At 34.4% G+C, this 27,509-nt stretch overlaps 1 long non-coding RNA gene and 1 other non-coding gene across 2 annotated transcripts in view; one reads left to right on the forward strand and one right to left on the reverse strand.

Moving 5' to 3' along the window:
- Nucleotides 1–1,357: 1,357 nt before the first annotated feature.
- LOC134809408 (uncharacterized) overlaps nt 1,358–27,509 on the reverse strand; it is a 63,322-nt gene continuing 37,170 nt past the window's right edge. The window contains exon 3 of the long non-coding RNA XR_010155014.1: nt 1,358–4,200. This is a non-coding gene — a long non-coding RNA (uncharacterized LOC134809408). The remainder of the gene's footprint in view (nt 4,201–27,509) is intronic.
- Nucleotides 4,889–5,048, forward strand: LOC112209734 (U1 spliceosomal RNA). Its single transcript, XR_002944532.1, has one exon. It is a non-coding gene; the product is annotated as a U1 spliceosomal RNA (small nuclear RNA).

Here is a 27,509-nt window from a genome sequence, read left to right on the forward strand (position 1 = left end):
ACTCTTGTGCCACTGTTGGCCCTCCCTCCTCCTGGGGCTGTGAAACATGATATATGGTGGTAGAAGTTCATTAATGGCATGTAAATGATGGAGTAATTGCTAGTGAGAATAATTCTAATGATATATAGAATGAAAATAAAAAAGGTGAAGTCATTTTGAAAAGAATGAAGAAGTAAATTAAATAAGAATGCATTGAAAATATGATAGATTCTAATCTTTCATATCTAACATTATTGTTTTAGGAGATCATTTTGTTTCACCAAGAATACAATGCTAATTGCATAAAACTCATATACATATAAAAAGTAGTATCTGATTTTTCCAGGAAAAAAATCCAAGTGTAAATTCTATAGTAGTCAAGATTCTTATTTTAATTATAATTTAAGTCTTGGTCATCTCTTTTATTAGCTCTCTAATTTACATATGTAAATCAAAGAAACATTTTCAGAAAACCATTACAGTTTATAAATGTAAGATGCCATTATTGAGAAAATATATTCCTCCATGAGTGGATTTGTCCCATCTCCCATCAACTAATCACACAGCCATATCCATTCATTGAATTTTATTAGTAAGTAATACACTGCTACAAACACTAATTCTCTTCTCCATGTCCATGTTGATTTTGTGTATATGTGTGAGTTGGTTAGAATGCATCTGCCTTATCTCTAACATTCAACAGCAAGATGAGCTAGAAGTCACATTTATATGAATGATTGACTCAGACAATTAACCGATCATTTTAAGTAACTTGGTAAAATCACAAATAATTTACTATCTAAAACTAAGTGCTATGGCCATACATTCCTGTAATGAAAGTGTTATTTGTATTATTAATATATACCTTTGGGAGAAAATAAATTTTACCCTTTACTCTTCCTTCTCTGACCATCTCTGTGCTTTCTTTTTCTCAGCCTAGCCTGACTACATCTGAGATGCTGGGATAATTTTAGTAGAGTAGGAGCATATATTATACAAACATAAATACCATATTTATTTTAAATGTAAAAGTATCAAACCTAAGAATTCACAAAAATTTTGTTTTGCACAATTTAACTTGAGATTTTAGTTGCTCATACATGACACATGGTTGGTTTATGATATAACCTAAGTTTAATTTTAATTGCCAAGGTTCAGTATATATTTATACATCTTAAGGCATTTAGGCACTGTGTTTTAGGTTTTAGGAATTCTTGCGTTTGAGAAAACTGAGTCAACACATTTGCATCATTTTGTGTACCATTCCCTGTAAGGCCCCCGAAAATACTCAAGAATCAAACATATTAATATTTCTATGAAGAGAAATGGATATTCCCTTTAAGGCTTAATGTTACATGAATGCAGACTGAAACAGCTTCCCTCAATTAAGGCTTTATTACATCAGAAATTGAGTTACATGCCAATCTCATTTTAAAAAGTCTTGCTTAATTGAGCTTTTTGAATTTCAGATAAAGTATTTTGAATCTGTCTTAATTATGATTTTGAAAATACAGTACAGAATAACAGCCCAGGTGGGATACAAAACATCATAATGAACCAAAAAAAATACAATACAGGGTGATCTTCTGCCTATTATAGGGCATATGTGACTTAGATTTGGAGAGTAGAAAGCATCTTGCAGTTGAAAAGGGTTGCTTTGTTAAGTTGATTTTTTTTTAAGTAGACAGTGGGTACAGACTTAGTTTTGACATAACTTGGCTTTTTAGCAATTATGTGAGATATTCAGTGTGATTTGATAAACCATCAGAGGATAAAAAAAGGCATATATTAGTAACATCTCACTGGCTATAGCATAGAAAATTTCACAATATACCACAGTAAGGAAGTATTCAAAATTATCTGTAGAAAAAGATTGTGGGTGCTCTACATTAGAAAAGCTGGCAATGTAGAACATATGTGTGGACAGATTTATGAGCTCTTCATGAGTTAGAATAGGCAGGGGTTACCAACTGGATATTTGAGAAAGTGGAGTAGGAAAGAGATGTTAACACCTCTGTCCTGGGTGTGATTTGATAAGCTGAGAGAATAGTAATGCAATTTACTGATAGAAAAAAGTGAACCTGTTTGAGCAGATTGCCTTTTAGAAACATACGGGTCACCAAATAAAAAACTGCAATGGATACAAATGTCCAGAATTTGGAATCATCTAAAAGCATACATGTGTTACTACAGAAGTAACAATGAAAAACAGTCATAGAAAGTAAGGTACTAGAATGGAAACTTTTTAGAAAAAGTTGATGTTATCATGGCAGACAACATTAAGTTATCCAAAAGCAATCCGTAGCCTCTAAGTAGTTAGTTTAATCAGTATGTAAGAAGAAGAGTTTTTCTTTTTTATTTATTATCACTATTATTTGTGTGTGTGTGTGTGTGTGTGTGTGTGTAAGAAGAATTCTCACTCTCACCCAGGCTGGAGTGCAGGAGCGGAATCTCGGCTCACTGAAACCTCTGCCTCCTGGGTTCAAGCAATTCTCTGCATCAGCCTCCTGAGTAGCTGGGATTACAAGTGCCTGACACCATGACTGGCTAATTTTTGTATTTTTAGAAGAGATGGGGTTTCACAATTGTGGCCAGACTGGTTTTGAGAAAAATGATAATTTTAAAGAACTATGTTTATGCTAAACACAGATCTTCAGCATTCTTCTAGAATTCTTAGTTGTGTCATCTGCAGTAAAATAAGCCTAAGAATTGCACCAAAATTAGTTTCCCAACTCTGCCAGGAGATTCAAAGTGTTATTGTTATAGGATTCTAGAAACAATCATACTATATATCTGGAAACGCTGTACACACACACCTACACACAAACACACCATTTTCACTCAATAGACATTATATTAAGCACAATGAAAACCTGATAATAAAATAAAGTTACTATGAAGCTGTAGAACACAATAATTAAAGGCAAAAGATAATTTTAAATTTAAACAACTGAAATATTAGATTTTAGCAATTAAAATTTTCTAATTGTTCTTTGGTCCACCATCATAGATTTCAAGCAGATAATTAATGTTGTATGAATGACATTGAGTTCCTATCAATGGAAATTAATTTATGCCATTTAAAAAATTGTTTGTAGTCATATATTGTTTACTATGTAACTTCTTGTATTTGCTCTAAAGTAAGGCTAAATCACATCTTAGCCTCATCTCATCCAAGGAGGTGATTACAGTAAAGGTATCCATGTTGGGTTAATGTGGAAAATAGTTGATGTGGATTAATGTGGGTTTCATGCATAAATTTATTATTCTCCTTATTAAGATAAGCTTGGAATCTTTTTTTCTAATGAACATTTAGTCTATTCAACAGGCAGTGTTCAACTGAGATCAACACTGTTCAAGGCAGCAGATAACAATATAGGCAAAGATAATATTAATCCAAATTTCACATGAAAACTTTTGATGCTATTAATAATGTGGCAAATGGCATGATTTTTACTTTATTATAATTTTTAAGAGAATAAGATAATGAAATGTGTACTGTTTAAGTGTTACAAGAAGCCTCTCCATGTTATTCTTTACCTGAAATTAGATTATAAAAATTACCTTTTTCAAAAGAAATTTATATTATAAATGTTCCTATGGCAAAATGAAAAAAAACCTGGCCTCTGACTTGGAATATAATATCATTTTATTAAGTAAGATACATGGTAGAGAGAAACAAACTATTTTATTTATCTGTCATGGTAATGACAAAAAAGACAGAAGTCTTTTTTGTGATTTTTAATATTGACTCCTAAGAACAGTAAAAAGTTGGCAATGTAAAGATGTTGCAATTTAGCCAGCTCTGAAAGAAAATGACTGATGATTAGCAAATCAGGCAAATTTTATTGTTGCCATTGAAAATTGCTTTACCCATCGTGTGTGTTCATTTACTACCAGAATTGAAATCAATTTTGTACTGCCAATTAATATTGCTGTTTTATTATCATGAGATTCTTGCTTTACATTCTAAAATGTTGTCTCTGAAAAATGAGTGAACACCAAGTAAGTTTTGTTTTTTCTTTAAAAAGGTAGTCATAAAATGCTACTCATATTTAGTAAAAGTAATGAGGCGATTGGGACATGGTGGTGCATTTCTCTAATCCCAACTAGGTAGAATGCTGAGGCAGGAGTATTCCTTGAACCCTGGATGTGAGGCCTCATTGAGTTACGAGCTATCATCTTGTCACTGTAGTCCAGCCTGGGCCATGGAGCATAATCCTAAGTATAGAACAAAAAATAGAACCATGAAAAGTAATATAACATTACAGTTTTTAATTCGCTAGTAGTAATGCATGGATAGTATATTTAGCCAAAACATTTTAAATTGGTAATACACCAAGAGGTCAGATGTTTGGGTCAGATTGCTAGCTAGCTCCTCAACTGGCTAAATCTGTAATAATTGGCAAAGTATTTGACCTAACTGTAATTGATTTTTTATTTGTGGATTTACTAATGCTACCCTCTAAGGAAACTAACTCTGATATTAATTAGATTACCTCAAAAACTTGTTCTGAATGGCACATATTAGACAGTAAAACATTAGCTACTACTACATATTATCAATTATTTTCATCTGCTTATTTTTAAAGCTCATAGTGCACATGATAAAATTCCAGAAGACCGAGAATGGCTGTTAGATACAATAGAATCTAAGAGTCACTATCAAAAATGAGCATATCCGTGCATAAAATGTGTGGTAGCTTTATTTAGCAGTTATTTCATTGTTTACCATAGTGTTTTTTCTTACAATTTTGTAGAAGCCTGTGTCAGAATTAAGAACTTTTTTAGAAGCGAATAATCATGGATGATTGAAATTAACATTTTAAGCTGATACTGAAAATTATTCTATTACATTTCTATTTGTATTTTCTTTCAAAGGCTAATGGAAGTCTTAAAAAGAAAGTGGATACTTCCCTGCCAGGGAAGATACCGTGATCATGAAGGTGGCTTTCCCAGGGAAAGGCCTATATGTTGCACTCTAGATGTGCTGACCCGTGAGATTTCCCCAAATGTGGGACACTCAAATGCATAATTTGTGGAAGTGAAGGACTGTGTTTGTGCTTTCACATGGGAAAAAAAAGAGAGAGAAAATAAAATTGAGTCATTTAGTGGATATAGAAAATTGAAAGGAAACCATATACTGGAAACAATTCAATATGCCTACAAAAATTGGTGTCCTCCAGTACAAAACAATACAACATCAAATGGTTATTTCTTAGAAAGATCAAATAGTGCTAGGATGACACTCGCAAATGCTTGAGAACTTTGTCTAGATGAGGTGGCTGGGGGAAGCCCCCAAAAGGCAGCAGATAAATCTGGGAAAAACAGAGGTAATTTTTAAATGCATAAGCCAATGTTTATGTATTAATATTGCCCTTAAAAATATTTACTTTGTGAAATGAATAGCATTGGTTTGTTTGTTCTTAAAAAGTAGTTTCCTTTTGGAAGCAACTTGTGTGAAATGGCCTATAAATTATGTAGCTAAAATAATTCAGATTTTTTCCCTAAATTATAAATCATTTGAGGAAGTGTAAACATGTTATAGATGTCAGCTTTCTTGTATTTCTTAACAGTTTATTCTAGAGGAGCCAAGATGGCCGAATAGGAACAGCTCCGGTCTACAGCTCCCAGCGTGAGCGACGCAGAAGACGGTGATTTCTGCATTTCCATCTGAGGTACCGGGTTTATCTCACTAGGGAGTGCCAGACAGTGGGTGCAGGCCAGTGGGTGCGCGCACCGTGCGCAAGCCGAAGCAGGGCAAGGCATTGCCTCACTTGGGAAGCGCAAGGGGTCAGGGAGTTCCCTTTCCGAGTCAAAGAAAGGGGTGACGGACGCACCTGGAAAATTGGGTCACTCCCACCCGAATATTACGCTTTTCAGACCAGCTTAAAAAACGGCGAACCACGAGATTATATCCCACACCTGGCTCGGAGGGTCCTACGCCCACAGAGTCTCGCTGATTGCTAGCACAGCAGTCTGAAATCAAGCTGCAAGGCGGCAGCGAGGCTGGGGGAGGGGCGCCCGCCATTGCCCAGGCTTGATTAGGTAAACAAAGCAGCCAGGAAACTCCAACTGGGTGGAGCCCACCACAGCTCACGGAGGCCTGCCTGCCTCTGTAGGCTCCACCTCTGGGGGCAGGGCACAGACAAACAAAAAGACAGCAGTAACCTCTGCAGACTTAAGTGTCCCTGTCTGACAGCTTTGAAGAGAGCAGTGGTTTTCCCAGCACGAAGCTGGAGATCTGAGAACGGGCAGACTGCCTCTTCAAGTGGGGCCCTGACCCCTGACCCCCGAGCAGCCTAACTGGGAGGTACCCCCCAGCAGGGGCACACTGACACCTCACACGGCAGGGTATTCCAATAGACCTGTAGCTGAGAGTCCTGTCTGTTAGAAGGAAAACAAACAGAAAGGACATCCACACCGAAAACCCATCTGTACATCACCATCATCAAAGACCAAAAGTAGATAAAACCACAAAGATGGGGAAAAAACAGAACAGAAAAACTGGAAACTCTAAAACACAGAGCGCCTCTCCTCCTCCAAAGGAACGCAGTTCCTCACCAGCAACGGAACAAAGCTGGATGGAGAATGACTTTGACGAGCTGAGAGAAGAAGGCTTCAGACGATCAAATTACTCTGAGCTACGGGAGGACATTCAAACCAAAGGCAAAGAAGTTGAAAACTTTGAAAAAAATTTAGAAGAATGTATAACTAGAATAACCAATACAGAGAAGTGCTTAAAGGAGCTGATGGAGCTGAAAACCAAGGCTCGAGAACTACGTGAAGAATGCAGAAGCCTCAGGAGCCGATGCGATCAACTGGAAGAAAGGGTATCAGCAATGGAAGATGAAAGGAATGAAATGAAGCGAGAAGGGAAGTTTAGAGAAAAAAGAATAAAAAGAAATGAGCAAAGCCTCCAAGAAATATGGGACTATGTGAGAAGACCAAATCTACGTCTGATTGGTGTACCTGAAAGTGATGGGGAGAATGGAACCAAGTTGGAAAACACTCTGCAGGATATTATCCAGGAGAACTTCCCCAATCTAGCAAGGCAGGCCAATGTTCAGATTCAGGAAATACAGAGAACGCCACAAAGATACTCCTCGAGAAGAGCAACTCCAAGACACATAATTGTCAGATTCACCAAAGTTGAAATGAAGGAAAAAATGTTAAGGGCGGTCAGAGAGAAAGGTTGGGTTACCCTCAAAGAGAAGCCCATCAGACTAACAGCGGATCTCTCGGCAGAAACCCTAGAAGCCAGAAGAGAGTGGGGGCCAATATTCAACATTCTTAAAGAAAAGAATTTTCAACCCAGAATTTCATATCCAGGCAAACTAAGCTTCATAAGTGAAGGAGAAAGAAAATACTTCACAGACAAGCAAATGCTGAGAGATTTTGTCACCACCAGGCCTGCCCTAAAAGAGCTCCTGAAGGAAGCGCTAAACATGGAAAGGAACAACCGGTACCAGCCGCTGCAAAATCATGCCAAAATGTACAGACCATCGAGACTAGAAAGAAACTGCATCAACTAACGAGCAAAATCACCAGCTAACATCATAATGACAGGATCAAATTCACACATCACAATATTAACTTTAAATGTAAATGGACTAAATGCTCCAATTAAAAGACACAGACTGGCAAATTGGATAAAGAGTCAAGACCTATCAGTGTGCTGTATTCAGGAAACCCATCTCACATGCAGAGACACACATAGGCTCAAAATAAAAGGATGGAGGAAGATCTACCAAGCAAATGGAAAAGAAAAAAAAGGCAGGGGTTGCAATCCTAGTCTCTGATAAAACAGACTTTAAACCAACAAAGATCAAAAGAGACAAAGAAGGTCATTACATAATGGTAAAGGGATCAATTCAACAAGAAGAGCTAACTATCCTAAATATATATGCACCCAATACAGGAGCACCCAGATTCATAAAGCAAGTCCTGAGTGACCTACAAAGAGACTTAGACTTCCACACATTAATGATTGGAGACTTTAACACCCCACTGTCAACATTAGACAGATCAAAGAGACAGAAAGTCAACAAGGATACCCAGGAATTGAACTCAGCTCTGCACCAAGTGGACCTAATAGACATCTACAGAACTCTCCACCCCAAATCAACAGAATATACATTTTTTTCAACACCACACCACACCTATTCCAAAATTGACCACATAGTTGGAAGTAAAGCTCTCCTCAGCAAATGTAAAAGAACAGAAATTATAACAAACTATCTCTCATACCACAGTGAAATCAAACTAGAACTCAGGATTATGAATCTCACTCAAAGCCGCTCAACTACATGGAAACTGAACAACCTGCTCCTGAATGACTACTGGGTACATAACGAAATGAAGGCAGAAATAAAGATGTTCTTTGAAACCAACGAGAATGAAGATACAACATACCAGAATCTCTGGGACGCATTCAAAGCAGTGTGTAGAGGGAAATTTATAGCACTAAATGCCCACAAGAGAAAGCAGGAAAGATCCAAAATTGACACCCTAACATCACAATTAAAAGAACTAGAAAAGCAAGAGCAAACACATTCAAAAGCTAGCAGAAGGCAAGAAATAACTAAAATCAGAGCAGAACTGAAGGAAATAGAGACACAAAAAACCCTTCAAAAAATCAATGAATCCAGGAGCTGGTTTTTTGAAAGGATCAACAAAATTGATAGACCACTAGCAAGACTAATAAAGAAAAAAAGAGAGAAGAATCAAATAGACACAATAAAAAATGATAAAGGGGATATCACCACCGATCCCACAGAAATACAAACTACCATCAGAGAATACTACAAACACCTCTATGCAAATAAACTAGAAAATCTAGAAGAAATGGATAAATTCCTCAACACATACACTCTCCCAAGGCTAAACCAGGAAGAAGTTGAATCTCTGAATAGACCAATAACAGGAGCTGAAATTGTGGCAATAATCAATAGTTTACCAACCAAAAAGAGTCCAGGACCAGATGGATTCACAGCTGAATTCTACCAGAGGTACAAGGAGGAACTGGTACCATTCCTACTGAAACTATTCCAATCAGTAGAAAAAGAGGGAATCCTCCCTAACTCATTTTATGAGGCCAGCATCATTCTGATACCAAAGCCGGGCAGAGACACAACCAAAAAGGAGAATTTTAGACCAATATCCTTGATGAACATTGATGCAAAAATCCTCAATAAAATACTGGCAAAATGAATCCAGCAGCACATTAAAAAGCTTATCTACCATGATCAAGTGGGCTTCATCCCTGGGATGCAAGGCTGGTTCAATATACGCAAATCAATAAATGTAATCCAGCATATAAACAAAGCCAAAGACAAAAACCACATGATTATCTCAATAGATGCAGAAAAAGCCTTTGACAAAATTCAACAACCCTTCGTGCTAAAAACTCTTAATAAATTAGGTATTGATGGGACGTATTTCAAAATAATAAGAGCTATCTATGACAAACCCACAGCCAATATCATACTGAATGGGCAAAACCTGGAAGCATTCCCTTTGAAAACTGGCACAAGACAGGGATGCCCTCTCTCACCACTCCTATTCAACATAGTGTTGGAAGTTCTGGCCAGGGCAATTAGGCAGGAGAAGGAAATAAAGGGTATTCAATTAGGAAAAGAGGAAGTCAAATTGTCCCTGTTTGCAGATGACATGATTGTATATCTAGAAAACCCCATTGTCTCAGCCCAAAATCTCCTTAAGCAGATAAGCAACTTCAGCAAAGTCTCAGGATACAAAATCAATGCACAAAAATCACAAGCATTCTTATACACCAACAACAGACAAACAGAGAGCCAAATCATGAGTGAACTCCCATTCACAATTGCTTCAAAGAGAATAAAATACCTAGGAATCCAACTTACAAGGGATGTGAAGGACCTCTTCAAGGAGAACTACAAACCACTGCTCAAGGAAATAAAAGAGGATACAAACAAATGGAAGAACATTCCATGCTCATGAGTAGGAAGAATCAATATCGTGAAAATGGCCATACTTCCCAAGGTAATTTACGGATTCAATGCCATCCCCATAAAGCTACCAATGACTTTCCTCACAGAATTGGAAAAAACTACTTTAAAGTTCATATGGAACCAAAAAAGAGCCCGCATCACCAAGTCAATCCTAAGCCAAAAGAACAAAGCTGGAGGCATCACACTACCTGACTTCAAACTATACTACAAGGCTACAGTAACCAAAACAGCATGGTACTGGTACCAAAACAGAGATATAGATCAATGGAACAGAACAGAGCCCTCAGAAATAACGCTGCATATCTACAACTATCTGATCTTTGACAAACCTGAGAAAAACAAGCAATGGGGAAAGGATTTCCTATTTAATAAATGGTGCTGGGAAAACTGGCTAGCCATATGTAGAAAGCTGAAACTGGATCTCTTCCTTACACCTTATACAAAAAGTAATTCAAGATGGATTACAGATTTAAATGTTAGACCTAAAACCATAAAAACCCTAGAAGAAAACCTAGGCATTACCATTCAGGACATAGGCATGGGCAAGGACTTCATGTCCAAAACACCAAAAGCAATGGCAACAAAAGCCAAAATTGACAAATGGGATCTCATTAAACTAAAGAGCTTCTGCACAGCAAAAGAAACTACCATCAGAATGAACAGGCAACCTACAAAATGGGAGAAAATTTTCACAACCTACTCATCTGACAAAGGGCTAATATCCAGAATCTACAATGAACTCAAACAAATTTACAAAAAAAAAACAAACAACCCCATCAAAAAGTGGGCGAAGGACATGAACAGACACTTCTCAAAACAAGACATTTATGCAGCCAAAAAAACACATGAAAAAATGCTCATCATCACTGGCCATCAGAGAAATGCAAATCAAAACCACAATGAGATACCATCTCACACCAGTTAGAATGGCAATCATTAAAAAGTCAGGAAAGAACAGGTGCTGGAGAGGATGTGGAGAAATAGGAGCACTTTTACACTGTTGGTGGGACTGTAAACTAGTTCAACCATTGTGGAAGTCAGTGTGGCGATTCCTCAGGGATCTTGAACTAGAAATACCATTTGACCCAGCCATCCCATTACTGGGTATATACCCAAATGACTATAAATCATGCTGCTATAAAGACACACGCACACGTATGTTTATTGCGGCATTATTCACAGTAGCAAAGACTTGGAACCAACCCAAATGTCCAACAATGGTAGACTGGATTAAGAAAATGTGGCACATATACACCATGGAATACTATGCAGCCATAAAAAATGATGAGTTCATGTCCTTTGTAGGGACATGGATGAAATTGGAAATCGTCATTCTCAGTAAACTATCGCAAGAACAAAAAACCAAACACCGCATATTCTCACTCATAGGTGGGAATTGAACAATGAGATCACATGGACACAGGAAAGGGAATATCACACTCTGGGGACTGTGGTGGGGTTGGGGGAGAGGGGAGGGATAGCATTGGGAGATATACCTAATGCTAGATGACGAGTTAGTGGGTGCAGCGCACCAGCATGTCACATGTATACATATGTAACTAACCTGCACAATGTGCACATGTACCCTAAAACTTAAAATATAAAAAAAAAAAAAAGAAAAGAAATCAATGTTAGTCCATGGATGACCAACATAGACATCATGTCACACAAATGTCAGGCACCAAAGAGGACATACTATATGATTCCATTTATATGAAGTTAAACCATAGGCAAAACCAATCTATCTGTAGGGATAGAATTCACAATAATGGTTATCTCTCAGGGAAAGGGATTGACTGTCAATATAAGCAAGTCTTCTAGGGTACTGAAAATGATCTATGTCGATGTCTAATATCTTGATTTGGGTCATGGTTACACTTATGTATACACATGTAAAAATTCATATAAATATACAAATATTTAAAAATATGTGTACAGATTTACACATTTGAATATATATATGTATAGCTCAATAAAAATTTTAAAAGATTTTAAAAAAAAGTTTATTCTAATAAAGAAAATAAAATATAAGGTATAAAGTTACTTTTATAATCAAATTTTCAATCTTTTTAAATATTTAGAATTTGGAGCCAGTTGACCACGATGCTTTAGATGGGCATAAGACCTCTCCAACAGAAGATACTCCATTATATCCTCATTCAACAGGCTGTATGTATCAACAGGTTAAATAATAATAATAATAATTTTTCAAAACTCATTTTGATGATTTACTTATATGGTCTTCAATTATTATTTTATTACGTATTTTGTAACGTATCAGCTGTGACTGCAAACTAAAAAAAAATTTCTAGGACAGCTTTGGCAAGACGATCAGAAGAAGAATAGTTTAAGTGGGGTCATCTTTTATTTTACGCTTGTGATATTTTCTTTGTAATTAGGTACTACCTCGTCTTAGTTCATAAAAATGTGCAATATTTCAATAGAAGCATAAAGTAATTTATTTAGTCTTTCTCAAAATCCAGTGGCAGTAAAACTTAACAATTTTACCAGCTTTAATACAAAATTTACTACAAAAAGTACTGAACAAAAATGTAAATAAAATCAATGTATGAGCAATTCTAAGTTAAAACAAATATTTGTGTTACAATATTTTGGGAAGATTAGCCACAATGTGAGTAATGCAATTTTCTCTTTTCTTCCCTCTTTTCTCTTTTCTTCCCTTCCCTTTCCATTTCTTTTCCTTCCTTCCTTCCTTCCTTCCTTCCTTCCTTCCTTCCTTCCTTCCTTCCTTCCTTTCTTTCCTTTCTTTGTCTCTTTCTTCTTTTCTTTCATTTGTTCTTTTAATGGAGTTTCACTCCTGTTGCCTGGGCTGGAGTGCAATGGTTGTGATCTTGGCTCACTACAACTTCCACCCCCTGAGTTCAAGCGATTCTCCTGCCTCATCCTCCAAAGTAGCTGGGATTACAGGCATGCATCTGGCTAATTTTGTATTTCTGGTAGAGACAGTGCTTCTCTGTGTTAGTCAGATAGTTCTAGATCTCCTGAACTCACAATCCACCCACCTTGGTCTCTCAAAGTGCTGAGATTACAGGTGGTGAGTCATTGCACCCAGCCAGGTTAATCATTTAAAGCTTGTCTTGTGCTGTAACATTTAGCATGACTTCTCACCAAGTTCATGTAGCCAAGGGATGGAATTACCTAAATCACAGTAGTTGCCCAGAATAGCAGCTGTATTGCTCAGAAACCTTATTTTTTATCACCAGAAAAAATAGAAAACGGGAAAATGTAAAAAACAAGCATATTTTAATTCTAAACGTTCTTCACATTTAATGTTTGATAGTTTAATTTCTTGTTGAGATAAAGAATCTGGACATATTTTTAATAGAAATTATAAAATATTAAAATCAATATGCACAATTTTCATATGTCACAATGTGTGGAGTATAGTAGATTATATTTTTGTGTTGGGGCAGTTTTGTGGTAGAATGTATTAAGTGATGCTTCTAAAATTTGGTTTCATCTAACCCCAGTGAAGTGCATATTATCAGAATCCACAGTACCTTGAAGTACCATTGCGCCAAGATTTCTGACAGCTTTGCTAGCCAGTGACAATTTTCCTTGAAAGCAGTAAGTCTTCTAGTTTATTTCTATATTATTTTAAAGCTTTTGTTGTTAGATGTAGGGTTTACTGAAGATATAAGTGCCTTCTGATTTTAAATAATACATGTAATTTTTTATTTGATGTAATATCTCAATGCCCATTGTTGGAAACAATAGGATATGAAGTGTGTTGCATAGCTTGAGGAACAGCAATTTGTTTGTTCAAATTGGTTAAAATATACTGTTTTTATCTTTTTATAGTACATAAGCAGTAGCATCGACCACTATGAATGCAAAATGCAGTCTACGTTAGTCAAGACCTATAAATATACCATCAGGGCTACTGATATTGGTACATTGTAATCCAACTATGTTATGGCCCTTCCTATTTGGCCTATTGTTATTTGCAGTCTACATTTCTCTTCTGGCCTAGACTTAGATTTCGGAATTTCTATTCTTTAGAGAGTGTAAGAGAAATATGTGTAGATTAATCCTATCTCTGCATTACTGCTGCATCTCTGCAAGTTTGCCACCTCAAGTGAATGCATCATGTTGTCCTGGTTCTAATCACCTCCCAATCATCCTGGAGAGGATTCTTCAAATGGAAATCAACATGTCCTTCTTTAATGGACCCCTTAAATTATTACTATTAAGCAGATGTCAGGATGTGACTCAGCCCACGGAAAGTCCATATGTCACATACTGGTATCTGCTTGAAAGTCCAGTTTTCTATTGATCACATGACCAGAAAATTAACTACTATTTACTACCCATGAATTCAAATATTTGCCTTTATAAAATAATGATTTAATGTTTTTATTCCTTCATTTAAAAAAACAGCATGCAGTTTAATCATTGAGCTAATTTACTCATTCCATCTTAGGTTTGTCCTTTCATTTCTGGTGTCTATGAAAGTCTGCCAAGAAGACATTGTTCATCCACCTTGAAACTGCCATTCATCAACCAGGCATGTTGTTGTTAATCAGGAGTTCTTCAAAGGGCATTGCTCATGTAAGAGTGAGATCCAGTAATTCCTGAGGTGTTTCCAAACTTGACGCTAGAAAATACCAGACTACTTGCTGTTGAACAGGATGAGCATCTCCTTGTACTTCCCTGGTAACATTTTACTCTATAAAGCCATCTTTTATGATATTTTGGAAGCCTTCTGAGCACTTCCTCATTAGATTATTTCCTTAATTTCCCCAACACATTATAGGTGTTGCAAGTTTTGTAATTATTTTATGGTCTTCAGTCAAAGAAGCAGTCTCAACACCAAGGCAAACAAGCTAGTAATTATCTTTCCGATGGCAGCTATTGTTTCATGGCATCCAGGAGTGCCCTGGATCACAATTTCCAGCTAATGCTGAAGGGGGGCATGTGTGGGCTTTCTGCCATGGCCTCAGTCTGCCCGAGAACATGTTGAAAGTACTTCTAAATCAGAATTTGGATCACAAAAGCCCAATGTGTAGACAGAAGGAACATTTTACCATTCAGAAATGGCCAGATTTAGTGAAATTTCTTATTTAAATAGACCACAATTTATTGTTTTTCAAATTGATGAATTATAATTTTACATATTTACAAAGTAGAACTATTATTTTTATACATGCACACAATGAGTAATGACCAAATTTTTAAATGCCCTATTGGTAATTTCTGTATTAGTAATTTCAGACATGTATGACATAATTGTTTAAACAGCTTTCCACATCTAAACTTCTAGTTATTTTGAAATCCATAATAAATTATTCATACCTATATTCTCCCTCCTATACAATCAAACTTTAGGACCCATTCCTTCTAACTGTATTTTTTACCCATTAACTAACTTACTTATTTGTTCGCTCAATATCTTTCACAGCCTATAATAATCCGTCATTCTATTCTCTACGTCCATGAGATCAACTTTGTTAATTCTCACGTATGAATAAAAACATGCAATCCTTGTCCTTTGTATTTCCTGGCTAATTTCACTTAACATAATGTCCCTTATATGAAGCCCTTTTCTGAGTAATGTTTAGTTAATGTATTGAGGTTTTTATAAAACTGAAATAATCACTTGCTTAAAATTTACCTTAACTGTTACCAAAATTCCTTCAGTACATAGGACTGTAGTTTGGAAACAGCTAAATGAACAAAGATGTCTTGAAGCTGTCTTAGGACATGAATATTGTACTCTTTTCTATCTCTTGTGTTATTTAACTTTGGTTTGTCTTCAAATTAATAAAAATATTCTAGTAAATTATGTTGGGTACCAACATTAAAGACCAAAAGAAATCAGCAATGCACAAATTTAACTTTATAAATACAAAGAAAGAAGTTACAACAAATACCAAAAGTTATTTAATAAAAGGATATACTGTTTATACTCATAATTTTCAAAGTAGTTAATTTCTTTTTAATTTTTGTGATTATTGCTTATTTCAAACATGGGGTATTATAACTGAGTTCACAGAAAAGTTATTATAAAAGAGTAATAAAATAATAATATACACTGGATGTAATATGGTAAAGTTTGGTCAAGTAGGCAGGAGTAAAGACAAGTGAGTCCTCTGCCATGAGTAACTTTGGGGAAATAAGTACATTTTGGGGAATAAGTTACTTAGTCTTTCTAGGATTCAGTATCTTCTTTTGAGAATAATGCATTTTCTGAATTACATAAGATTATTTATGTGATTAAATCAGAATTATTAACACTCAATAAATATACCTATTAACCATAGTTGTGGAAGAAAGAGGAGCATAGACAGAAGCTCCAAAAGTCAAAACATGGTTGTAGCCATAAAGCAAAATACAGTTTGTTTACAAGTATCTAAGACATTTTTGTATGCTTTTAATCGTGTCTTAGGGTTGCGACAAAGAAAGAAAGAATACCCACTTCCTGCCCTGGAGAAGCTGATTGCACAGAAAAAGAAACAAGGCAGATATACATGCCTCAGTACATTGCCGAGACAACATAAAGCACGAGCAACCAAGTACAAACGTAAGATACCTAATTTGCAATTTTATATTCTGTCTGTTTCATTTGCTTCTTACTGGTGTGATTAACCATCTCTGTATGTGTTAAATTCAACACCCTAGGGGTCATATGGGCTATAGTGCCAGAACTTACATTACAATTTTTCTTCCAATAGTGGCTGTTAACCAAGTATTGGTGAACATCCCATATGAAGACTCTACTAAAAGTAAAGCTACCGTGACCGTGATGTTTGGATGATATAATTTACTGGATCTAGGAAAGAGAAAGAAAGTGTGTGTTTTGTAATCCTATAAATGATAAGTGCTGAGAAACTAGTAGCTGAAAGACAAACTATTTCTGCCCACTGAAAGGAAAAAAATGAAGAAATTCTAGGAGAATCATTTACTACAGTTAAAATATTCTAATTTTTAAATTTAGTTTCTATCAATATCTATACAGAAAAGTAAAAAAAAAATAATAACAATAATAAAGAGCTTGAATATAAACATTACCAAAATTTAAGCATCTCATATTCTCTTATTTGGAGGTTTATCCTAAATAGGTGACCTACAAATATGATATAACTTTTTTACCACTTTATTTTCAAATGAATACTTTCCATAGGCAGTTTGATGATAATTCTTAACTAATTTTTTTTACAGGTTCACATAACGTAATTTGAAAAAGAAATTTGTTTCTTTAGCAGAAAAAGCTCTCATTTGAGAAAAATACATAGAGAATTTAAAAAAAAGCACAGCTTATGAAACAGATAACATAAATATGTCAGTCACAGTAACTCAGAGATTTTAGCCATATTATGAAGAAGAACTTCCTAAATAATTATTTTAAAGTACACTAATTTCTGAGAGAAAAACAGTAGCTGCTATCAGAATCTTCAAAGTAATAATAATTAATAATTAGAATTTACCTAACTGTTCTGCTTCTCATCTTTGAAAAATCATAGTCTATATTTTTACCTATGTATTCAATTGCAGGAATACTGTTTCTGGTGGAAACTATACATATATAAACATTATATATATTATATATATAAACTATACAAATTATATATAATTTATATATATTATATAAATAAACTATACAAATTATATATAATTTATATATATTATATAAAATTATTCTTATATATATTATATAATTTATATATAAATTATAAATATTATATATTTATAAATTATAAATTTATATATTTATAATTTTAATTATATTATATTAAATTTTAAATTTATAATTAAATATTAAAATCAAATTTATATTAAATATTAAATTTTAATTAAATTTTAATTTTTAATTAAAATTAAAAATTTATATTAAATATTAAATTTATATATTTATAATTACAGTTATATTATAATTATAAATATATAATATTTATATATAATATAATATATAATATTCTTATATTATATATATTATGTTATATATATTCTTACATTATATATTATATATAATATATAATGTATTATATAAATATTTATATTATATAAATATATATTATTTATAATTAAAATGAATATTAAATATAATGTAATATATAATATATAATATAATATAAAATAAATATATAATATATTATTAAAATAATTATTTTAATATATTATTAAAATAATAATAAATAATAAATAATATTAAAATATATAATTTATATAATATAATATATATTATATGTTTTATATTTTATATATTATACAATATATAATAATAATTATATATAATATATTATATAATATATATGTGGCTGTTGGATCACAGAATTCATGTGACAAGTAGTACCAGTATTTTTGAGTACCACAAGTTTTTCTGGTGGGTGAGATCTAACAGGTAGCAGATATTCCCACTCAAAAAGTGCTCACAACCTGAGATAAGAAGAAAAAATAATGCTTGTAGTATGAAAATAATTCTGTCCACTTGTCTTTCCATCAAGTGACAAATTAATATTAACAACAACTCATTTATCAATGCAGCCATTTTTGAAGGAGTATTTTAAATTTTGATATTAACAACAAATTGAGTGACTATACAGATTTTTAACTACAGACCCCTTAGGTCCATATTTTAATGACATTATATCTGTTTGTTTTTTTAAAAAATGTGTTTGTTTAAAAAAATCTTTTGATTATATACATTTACTGTGTCAATGCAACTGTAAATAAATTAACAAAAAAGATGTTTTTATAAAGGAAACTCTTCTTTCTACATAGATCCCACAAGACAAATAAAGATCTGACCTTTTAAGTGGTGAGTTTAACTAGAAACTTCTGCAATGCACCAGAAAATATACTCATACAGATAAAAACATAAACAAATATAATTTCACACTTTCCAATTAAAGATCTGTAGAGAATGTGTTGCTAATTGTATTCTTAGCCCTCAGTTTTCTCTTGAAATGAACTAAATTTTGTTATAATTTGTTAATTTACTTACATGACTTCCCACCCTGAGTTTCAGTTCTGTGTAAGATTTGAACATTACTACTTACTTTGTTGGACAGAGGTGGACATTTAGAAGTCATAAAATGCACTCAAAATTTCTCTTCTCACATTATGATTTTTAAAGCCATACCTCTCTTAGAATTTAAATAGAATAACATTAAGCAACTTCAAGGCTTGGTTTATTAAAATATTTCTCATGAATACATTTTAAATATAAACATTTTGTACCATTAAATTGGGCTTCTTTTTACACTAAGGAAACATATGATTCAATAAAACTCAGTTTAGTTACCAACACCAAATATAGGGGAACACTTAAGAAATACATATGTCAGGCCGGGCGCGGTGGCTCAAGCCTGTAATCCCAGCACTTTGGGAGGTCGAGGCGGGAAGATCACAAGGTCAGGAGATCAAGACCATCCTGGCTAACACGGTGAAACCCCATCTCTACTAAAAATACAAAAAATTAGCCAGGCGTGGTGGTGGGCGCCTGTAGTCCCAGCTGCTCGGGAGGCTGAGGCAGGAGAATGGCATGAACTGGGAGGCGGAGCTTGCAGTGAGCCGAGATCGCGCCACTGCACTCTAGCCTGGGTGACAGAGCAAGACTCTGTCTCAAAAAAAAAAAAAAAGAAAGAAAGAAAGAAAGAAAGAAATGCATGTACTTTTAATTTAATATTGTCTGACATAAATGATTTTACATATGTACCTGATAGCTACAAAATTTTAAACTAGTTGATCAAAAACAGACAAAAAAAAAAAAACATGAATTAGTTTTTTCTAAATGAAAATAGACTTTCAAAGTAAACTATTATTAATGAACAAAAACAGCTTTATAATTTAAAAACTCACTAGTATTGCCTTGTCTATGTAATATATTGCATTCAAATTCAGGAGTTTGAGACCAGCCGAGCCAACATGGCAAAACTCAGTCTGTACTAAAAATGTAAACAACAACAACAAAAAACTTCCGTTTGGGCTGGCAGGTGCCTGAGGTCCCAGCTACTCGGGAGACTGACTCAGGAGAATTGCTTGAACCTGAGAGGCAGAAGTTGCAGCGAACTGAGATCCTGCCACTCCAGGTTGAGCAACAGAGCAAGATTTAATCACACCCCACTCACGTGCCAAAAAAGAATAAATAAATAAGAAAAGATCAAATTAACTGTGAATACATCAGGTATTGTTTATGCCAGTTCACCTGACCAAAGACAAAAATCCAGGTACTGATGGAACTTACATTTTCACTTTAGTGGAAAGTAGTGACAACGTCTATTGATTTTATTTTTATGTAAGAAGGATAAGGATTTGGGGTTCATTTATAAGCATGTGAATAGTATAAGCTCAAAGGAGATTTGAGCAGAGAAAGAGGATGGTAGAAGAAGACATGCAAAAGAGAATAAGAAGAAAATAATATATGGTTGGTTGTTACATTGTAAAGACCATGGTTTTAGCTTAGGAAAAAGGGAAGCTGGTATTGAATGCTCATAGGTAGAGTTACTTTTTAAGGTAAGGGCAACGTTCTATATTTAAATAATAGTGATGGTTGCATAATATTGGGAATATCCTGAAAATCACTGAATGTATACTTTAAAATGGTTAATTTTATAGTATCTGAGATATAGTTCACCTAGTTGTAATAGTGGTAATAGTGTAATACTTGTAATAGTGGAAGGTAGGAGATCAGTAAAGAGGCTGAGCTAATCAGATGAGAAATGTGGATAACCTGTATCTGGATGACAGCAGGAAAAATAGGGAAAAGTGGTTAGATTCTGGACCTGTTTTAAAAGGAAAACATGAAGAATTGGAGGATTAATAGAAATGAGGAGATGAAAAGAAAAGCATCAAGGATGACCTTTCAGTTTTAGGCCTTTGCAACAGGATGTAATTACTATCAGGTGAAATGGGAAACACTTGGGGGAAGTTGTTTGGAAGGAACATCAGAATTCAGTGTACAGCCTTGAGATCAAATTGCCTGTTAAACATGAATATGTGCAATAGAGTCATATATGATTTGGGTTTGGTAAGAGACTGGCTGGAGACAACCACGTGGGACTCATAGTACCATTCAGAAATCCATCATACAGGCAGAGAAAACTGGGAGATTGGGAGAAAATTCATCAGGAATTGTTCAAGGAAGAGGGTGTCTAAGAAGTGACTTATATTTGGCCGGGCCTGGCGGCTTGCACCTCCAATGCTAGCACTTTGGGAGCCTGAGGCAGGCAGATGGATTGATCCTAGAAACTCAAGTCCAGCCTAGGATACATGGGAGAGACCCTGTTTCTACCAAAATTAGCTAGTCTTGGTGGCCTGTAGTCACAGTCGCCCAGGAGGCTGATGTGCAAAGATCACTTGAGCATGGGAGTTTGAAGCTGCAGTGAGTTCTTGATTGCACCACTGCACTCCAGCTTGGACAACAGAGGCAGACCCTGTCTCAGTAAACAAACAAACAAAAAAAACAAAGACAAGAAATTAAAAACAAAATATATATATATATATATAATATTTGGCCAAAAAAAGGTGATTATTTTAAGTATAGTGTATTTGGTAGACTGTTGGGGATGAGCGCCTGACTGGTAAGGTAAGTGGAATTTTCAAATGAGAGCATATTACCAATGGAAAAAATACTCACCTGAAATTCAATGTAACATTTTAAATTTAGCAATTAGGGTGTCACCGATGGCCTTTGAGAAAGGACTGTGACTTCCTTGTTGTGGGATAAAACCTGAGACAGTATATGAACTCATGGAAAGAAAATCACTAATAGAAATTCTCTGTTGATATTAAAAGCAGAGAAAAATGTCAGTACCAAAAGAGACAGTTTCTGTTGTGGATCATAAAACATGGAGTTTTTATATATGTGTGATAAGGAAATCAGGGCAGTGAAGAAGAGAACAAAAGAAATTACAAGAAAGAGGAAAAGATCAATCGCATTGATGGGTTGGGTCCAGGAGGATGTATTTTAAAACGTGATAAAGGTTTTGTCTTTGAATAAATACGTGCATATAGATAAAGGTGTGATTTAGATCAGAATAACAAACAACAGAAGTTGAGGAATTTAATACTGTACAGTATAAAACTTAACAAATTGGAGGAAAGGATGTTTATGATAAGTTATGAGAATAAAAGCAATGCAAAGGAAGTTCAGGAAATGAACATATTATCAAATAAAAACAAAATAGGTAACTTCTTGATTCTTCCCTCCCACTTTTTTAAACTGCTACTTCTATTTTTCCCATTGATATATTTTAACAAATGACCAACATCTTCTTGGGAAATATTATGTTCTCTCGCTGATAATTCGCATTATATTCTTACACATTTCATGTCTTTTTATTATGTTAACAGAATTTTTATTCAGAAAAGCTGTCTAAATTCCTTTCCAATATTTACTGGATTTAAAAGTACTGTTGCCTTTTATCTTCCTTTTTAGCCATTTTTGTTGAATATTGATTGCTTCCCACCCATAATGACTAATTGACCTTCACAATATATCATTAATTTCTCTGATAGTTTGTCTAGAAAGAACCTAATATGAGCTATTTCATACCCCCCAACAAAATAGAATTTACACCTTCTATAAACATGCAAAGTCTGGATTTCCATTCTATTTATATTGAAACTTTACTTGATTAATAACTTCATAGCATCAAGCCAAGAAACAGTATTTTAAATGCAAAATGACCAACATCTAACAGTAAGTGGAACTTAAAGGGCTCACTGTTTTGTATTCCTTTCCAAATCAGAAATATCTGCTAGATAGTTTTCTTAGTGTCATCATGGTTGGACTTGGCTTAGACCTTGTGCCATTTTGTTTTAGTCAATGTCAGCAGCAGACATTGACTGCAGAGCACAAAAAGAAAACTTATGAGAAATATATCCCTTTCTTCTTACTACTTGAAGACAGGAGTATCATCTTGGTGTTAAGAGGTAGTTAAGGCATCATAGAAGTTTGATTGTCTATTTCCTTGAAACATTGTTTGCTGAAGAAATAATATGTCAAGTTATTTGACATATTGACTAAATTATGTCAAATGCTTTAATTGACTGCATATGTCAAGTGGTGGTTCAACATTTCCTAAACCAGATATATACGTTTTATTGTGATTAGTGATCCATACTTACCTTTTTACATTTTCCATGAATAGTGAATTGTACAGAATCTTGTTTTCTTCTGTTTGGATTTGATACAGAACTATACTGGATTCACTGACAAGAAGAGTTTGAATTAGCAGCATGGTGAGAATGGACACAGTGTTTGAAGAGACTGATAAAGAAATTACAGGAGGAGTTTTATCTTTGGAAGAAAAAATGGTCCTTGGGCACAGACCCCATGTGAGCTTTACTTTCAGAATTCTCTGCTCAACTGTTCTCTGCTGTGGTGAGGCCACCTATGCTTTGTATATGTTTGAAATTAATTGAAAAGCTATTGACAGATTCTGATGTCATTTGCCATGAACTTTATTACTGTGTAAGTACTTTTGGATCAAATTACCCTAATGTTTTTCAACAAAGACTTTAGAAGAAATAAAGCTACATTACATTTTTTTGGCACGTTCTTCCTTTAGGATCTATGGTGAGGTAAGTGACACAAATATCTCTCATTCTGTTTCCAACAAGTAAATAGAATACAAATAGTTCACTAACAAGATTAAGGATGGGATAAGCATTGTTCCTCTAACTGAAATGCATCCCTGTTTAGTTTTATTTAGTTTTCACAATTCTGAAGATTTTCCTATTCAATTTTTATCAGTCATAAGATAATGATAGTTTTTAAAAAATGAAAATGGGATTTAGTTAGTGGTTTTTTCTGCTCCTTTTAATATTATTCTCATTCAGCCTAATGGGCATTCTAAATAGCAATGAGGGATATGAATATAACCTTAAATTAAGGAATGAGGGTAGAGTGAGACAGAAGAAAGTATGGCTCAAAAATAATCTCATAAGTTTTATTTGTCAACTCATGTGATTTAACATGTTAGTGGTAGATTTTCTACTCATCCTTAAATTTGGAGCTGTGACTTGGAATATCAAAATGTAGCTAAACAATTCATTTCCATATGACTTGTCTGTTACTATACTGATTTTCGCGAGTACTATAAATTTTGTAAGAACTACTTTCATTCAGATCTGCATTTAGACTTCCAAGATAGTAAGATGTATAAAAATATATACATTTTATAGAATTAGGAGTCACTGGGGATAAGTGTTACCTTTCTTTAAAACGTAAGTGCAGAAGTTTATAAACACATGCAAAAATGTGCAATCTCACGATTTAATCTTCTATGCAAATAAAAATTAGTAATAGCGAGGGCAATTAGTGACACTAGCAGGGCAATAAATACTCCTGCAAAGCCAAAGAATTAATACCAGTTATAATGCATGAAGTGATTTTGGGCCATACTCTGGAGATAATTTAAGTTTAATTGACTGAATCTCCTGAAAGAAAAGCACTTAGGCAGAAACAACAAAAAATGAACAATACATTAGCCAGAAAACTCAACAAATAAATAAAACACCTGAAAATATTAGAACCAATAAATCTCCGTGTAGTAGAAACACATCTAGTTTTGTTGCTGTAGTTGTTGTTCTTTAGAGACAGTGTCTGTCACCCAGGCTGGAAAGCAGTGGTGTGATCTCACCTCCCTGCAACCTCCAACTCCCAGGTTCAAGGGATTCTCCTGCCTGAGCCTCCCGAATAGCAGGGACTACAGGCACACACCACCAAGTCCAGATAATTTTTGTGTTTTTAGTATAGATGGGGATTCACTATATTGGCCTGGCTGGTCTCAAGCTCCTGACCTCGTGATCCACCCACCTTGGCCTCCCAAACTTTTGGGATTACAGGCATGTGCCATCGTGCATGGCAAAATTTGTCTTTGTTACAAGGTTAATTTAAGAAATTTTATACATTTCTTAAATTTCTTACAATAGGCTGAGGATGGTGGCTCACACCTCTAATCCCAGCACTTTTAAAGGCCAAGGCATACAGATCACCTGAAGATGGCAGTTCGAGGCAAGCTTAGAGGACATGGTGAAACCACCCCTACTACAAATACAAAAGTAGCTGGGTGTGCTGGCACACGCCTGTAATCCCAGCTACTTAGGAGGTTGAGGCAGTAGAATCACTTGAACCTGGAAGGTAGAGGTTGCAATTCTGTGATGATGAGAAATGTTGAGATATTTATGTATAGTGTGTGTGTGTGTATATATACACAACCACACACACACATACACACACACCTGTTAGCTGTGTATATACATTCTTTGGGAAACAGAAGATACTTATTTTTAATTGGGTTATTATTTTCTTGTTCTTTTGAATCTGTTTTTAGTTCCTTGTACATTTTCATTAACCCTTTGTCTGATATACAGTTTGCAAATATTTGCTCTCATTATATTAGTCTGGTGATTTATTTTATTTTATTTTTATTTTTTGCTGTAAGGAATTTTTCTAGTATGATGTAACCTTATTTTTCTGCTTGTGCATTTTTTTGCTTGTGTTTTTGAAGTCTTATCCAAAAAATATTCTTGCCCAGACCAAGGTCATTAAATGCTTTTGTGATTTATTCTACTAGTTTGACAGATTGCTGTTGTCATTACATCTTTAATTTTAAATGTTTTTAAGTATGTATTCTTATAGGTGAGGTCTCACTATATTACCTAGTGTAGAGTGCAGTGGCATAAGTGTTTCACGCTATAGCTTTGAACAGCTAGGCTCAGGTGATCCTCCCTTCTGGGACCCCCGAGTAGCTAAAATTATAGGGGCACATCACTGTACCAGGCTTTTTAATCCATTTGAGTTAATTTTTGTATTCAGTGAGAGATAGAGTTGTAATTATGTCCTTCTGCATGTAGCTCTCTTGTTTTCCCAGCACCACTTATTGAAGAGACTGACATTTCTTCATTTGGTTTTCTTGCCACCTCTGCAGAATATCAGTTGGCTATACAGGTGTAGATTTATTTTTGCTCACTGTGTTCTGTTGTATTGGTTTATAGCATTGTGACATGCCCAGTTCTGTGGATTCAATCCCTAACCCCATTGACATCTTCAGGATGGCTTTGACTATTCATGGTTTTATTTTTGTGGTTTCATATTTATTTAGGATTTTTTTTCAATTTCTGTGAAAAATGCCATTGGTGTTTTGATAGAGACTGCACTCAACTTGTGCACTTCTTTGGATCATATAAACATTGTAACCATATTACTTTTTCCAATCAATGAACATAAATATCTTTCCATTCATTTATGTCATTTTAACATTTTATTAGTGTTTCATAGATTTCAGAATGCAGTTTTTTTAAATCTCCTTGATTAAATTTATTCCCTTTTATCCCCCATACCTATTGTGATTGAGATTGTGTTCTTAATTTTTGTCGTCGTTTTTTTTTTTTTTTGGTATTTTGCTGTTAGTGTATGGAAATGCTATCCAATTTTATATGTTGATTTTGTAAACTGAAACTTTACTGACCTTCTGTATTAGTTCTAACTACTTTTTAGTTGTGTGTTTAAGGATTTCCATAGTATGTCATTAGCATGTGTGGACAATTTTATTTCTTCCTCTCTAATTTGGGTAGCTTTTCTTACTTTCTCTTGTCTAATTTTTCTGGCTAAGGACTTTTATTATTACATTAATAGAAGTAGTGAAAATGAACATCTTGGTCTTCCTTCAGATCTTCACAGAAAAGCTTTCAACTTTTAATTCCCTTTGAGTGTGATATTATCTAAGGGCTCGTATATATGGTGTTATCTGGTTATTCGGGTCTGTGTCTTTTGTTGTGTTGAGTTACGGTTGTTCCACGCGTAATTTGTTAAGAGATTTTATTGTGAAACTGTTGAATTTTGTCAAAACTTTTTTCACTTGTTGAAATGACTGCATAGATTTTGTTCTTTATTTTGTTGATATAATGTATGACATTTAATGATTCTAGTGTATTAAACCATTCCTGCATCCCTATAATCTCACTTGATCACGGTGAATGATTTTCTAAATGGGCATTATAAGTCATTTTCCCAGTATTTTATTGAGGATTTTTACATTATGTTTATCAGATATTTTGGCCCATAGTTTTCTGTTTTTTCTTGTATCCTTGTCTGGTTTTGTAATCAGAATAATGCCGTCCAAATGGACTGAGTTGGAACAGTTCCCATATCTTCCTTTTTGTTTTATGTTTTGACTAGGTTAAAAAAAATTGGCAGCAGTTTATTTTTTGTGGTAGGTAGAAGGCAACAGTGAATACATCAGTTCCTGGGCTTTTCTTTAATAGGTGATCTTTTATTGCTGATTTGATTTCTTACCATTAATTTGTTTCTGGGTATCAGTTATGGTATCTCTTTTATGGCTCTGATTTCCTTTATCAGGGGCTTTGTTTTCTTTTGTTGTTTTTTGTTTTTACTTTTGAGTTTAGATTTATGTTTTTCTAATTCCTTCATTGAAACATCAAGTTGTATATTTGATATGTTCTCATAGTTGAAGGCATTTATTGTCATAACTTCCCTCTTAAAACTGCTTTGGTTGAATCTCATAGGTTTTGGTGTGTTGTGTTTCTATTTTTGTCTCAAGAAATATG

Source organism: Pan troglodytes, chromosome Y, assembly GCF_028858775.2.
Source record: "Pan troglodytes isolate AG18354 chromosome Y, NHGRI_mPanTro3-v2.0_pri, whole genome shotgun sequence".
Taxonomy (NCBI): Eukaryota; Metazoa; Chordata; class Mammalia; order Primates; family Hominidae; genus Pan; species Pan troglodytes.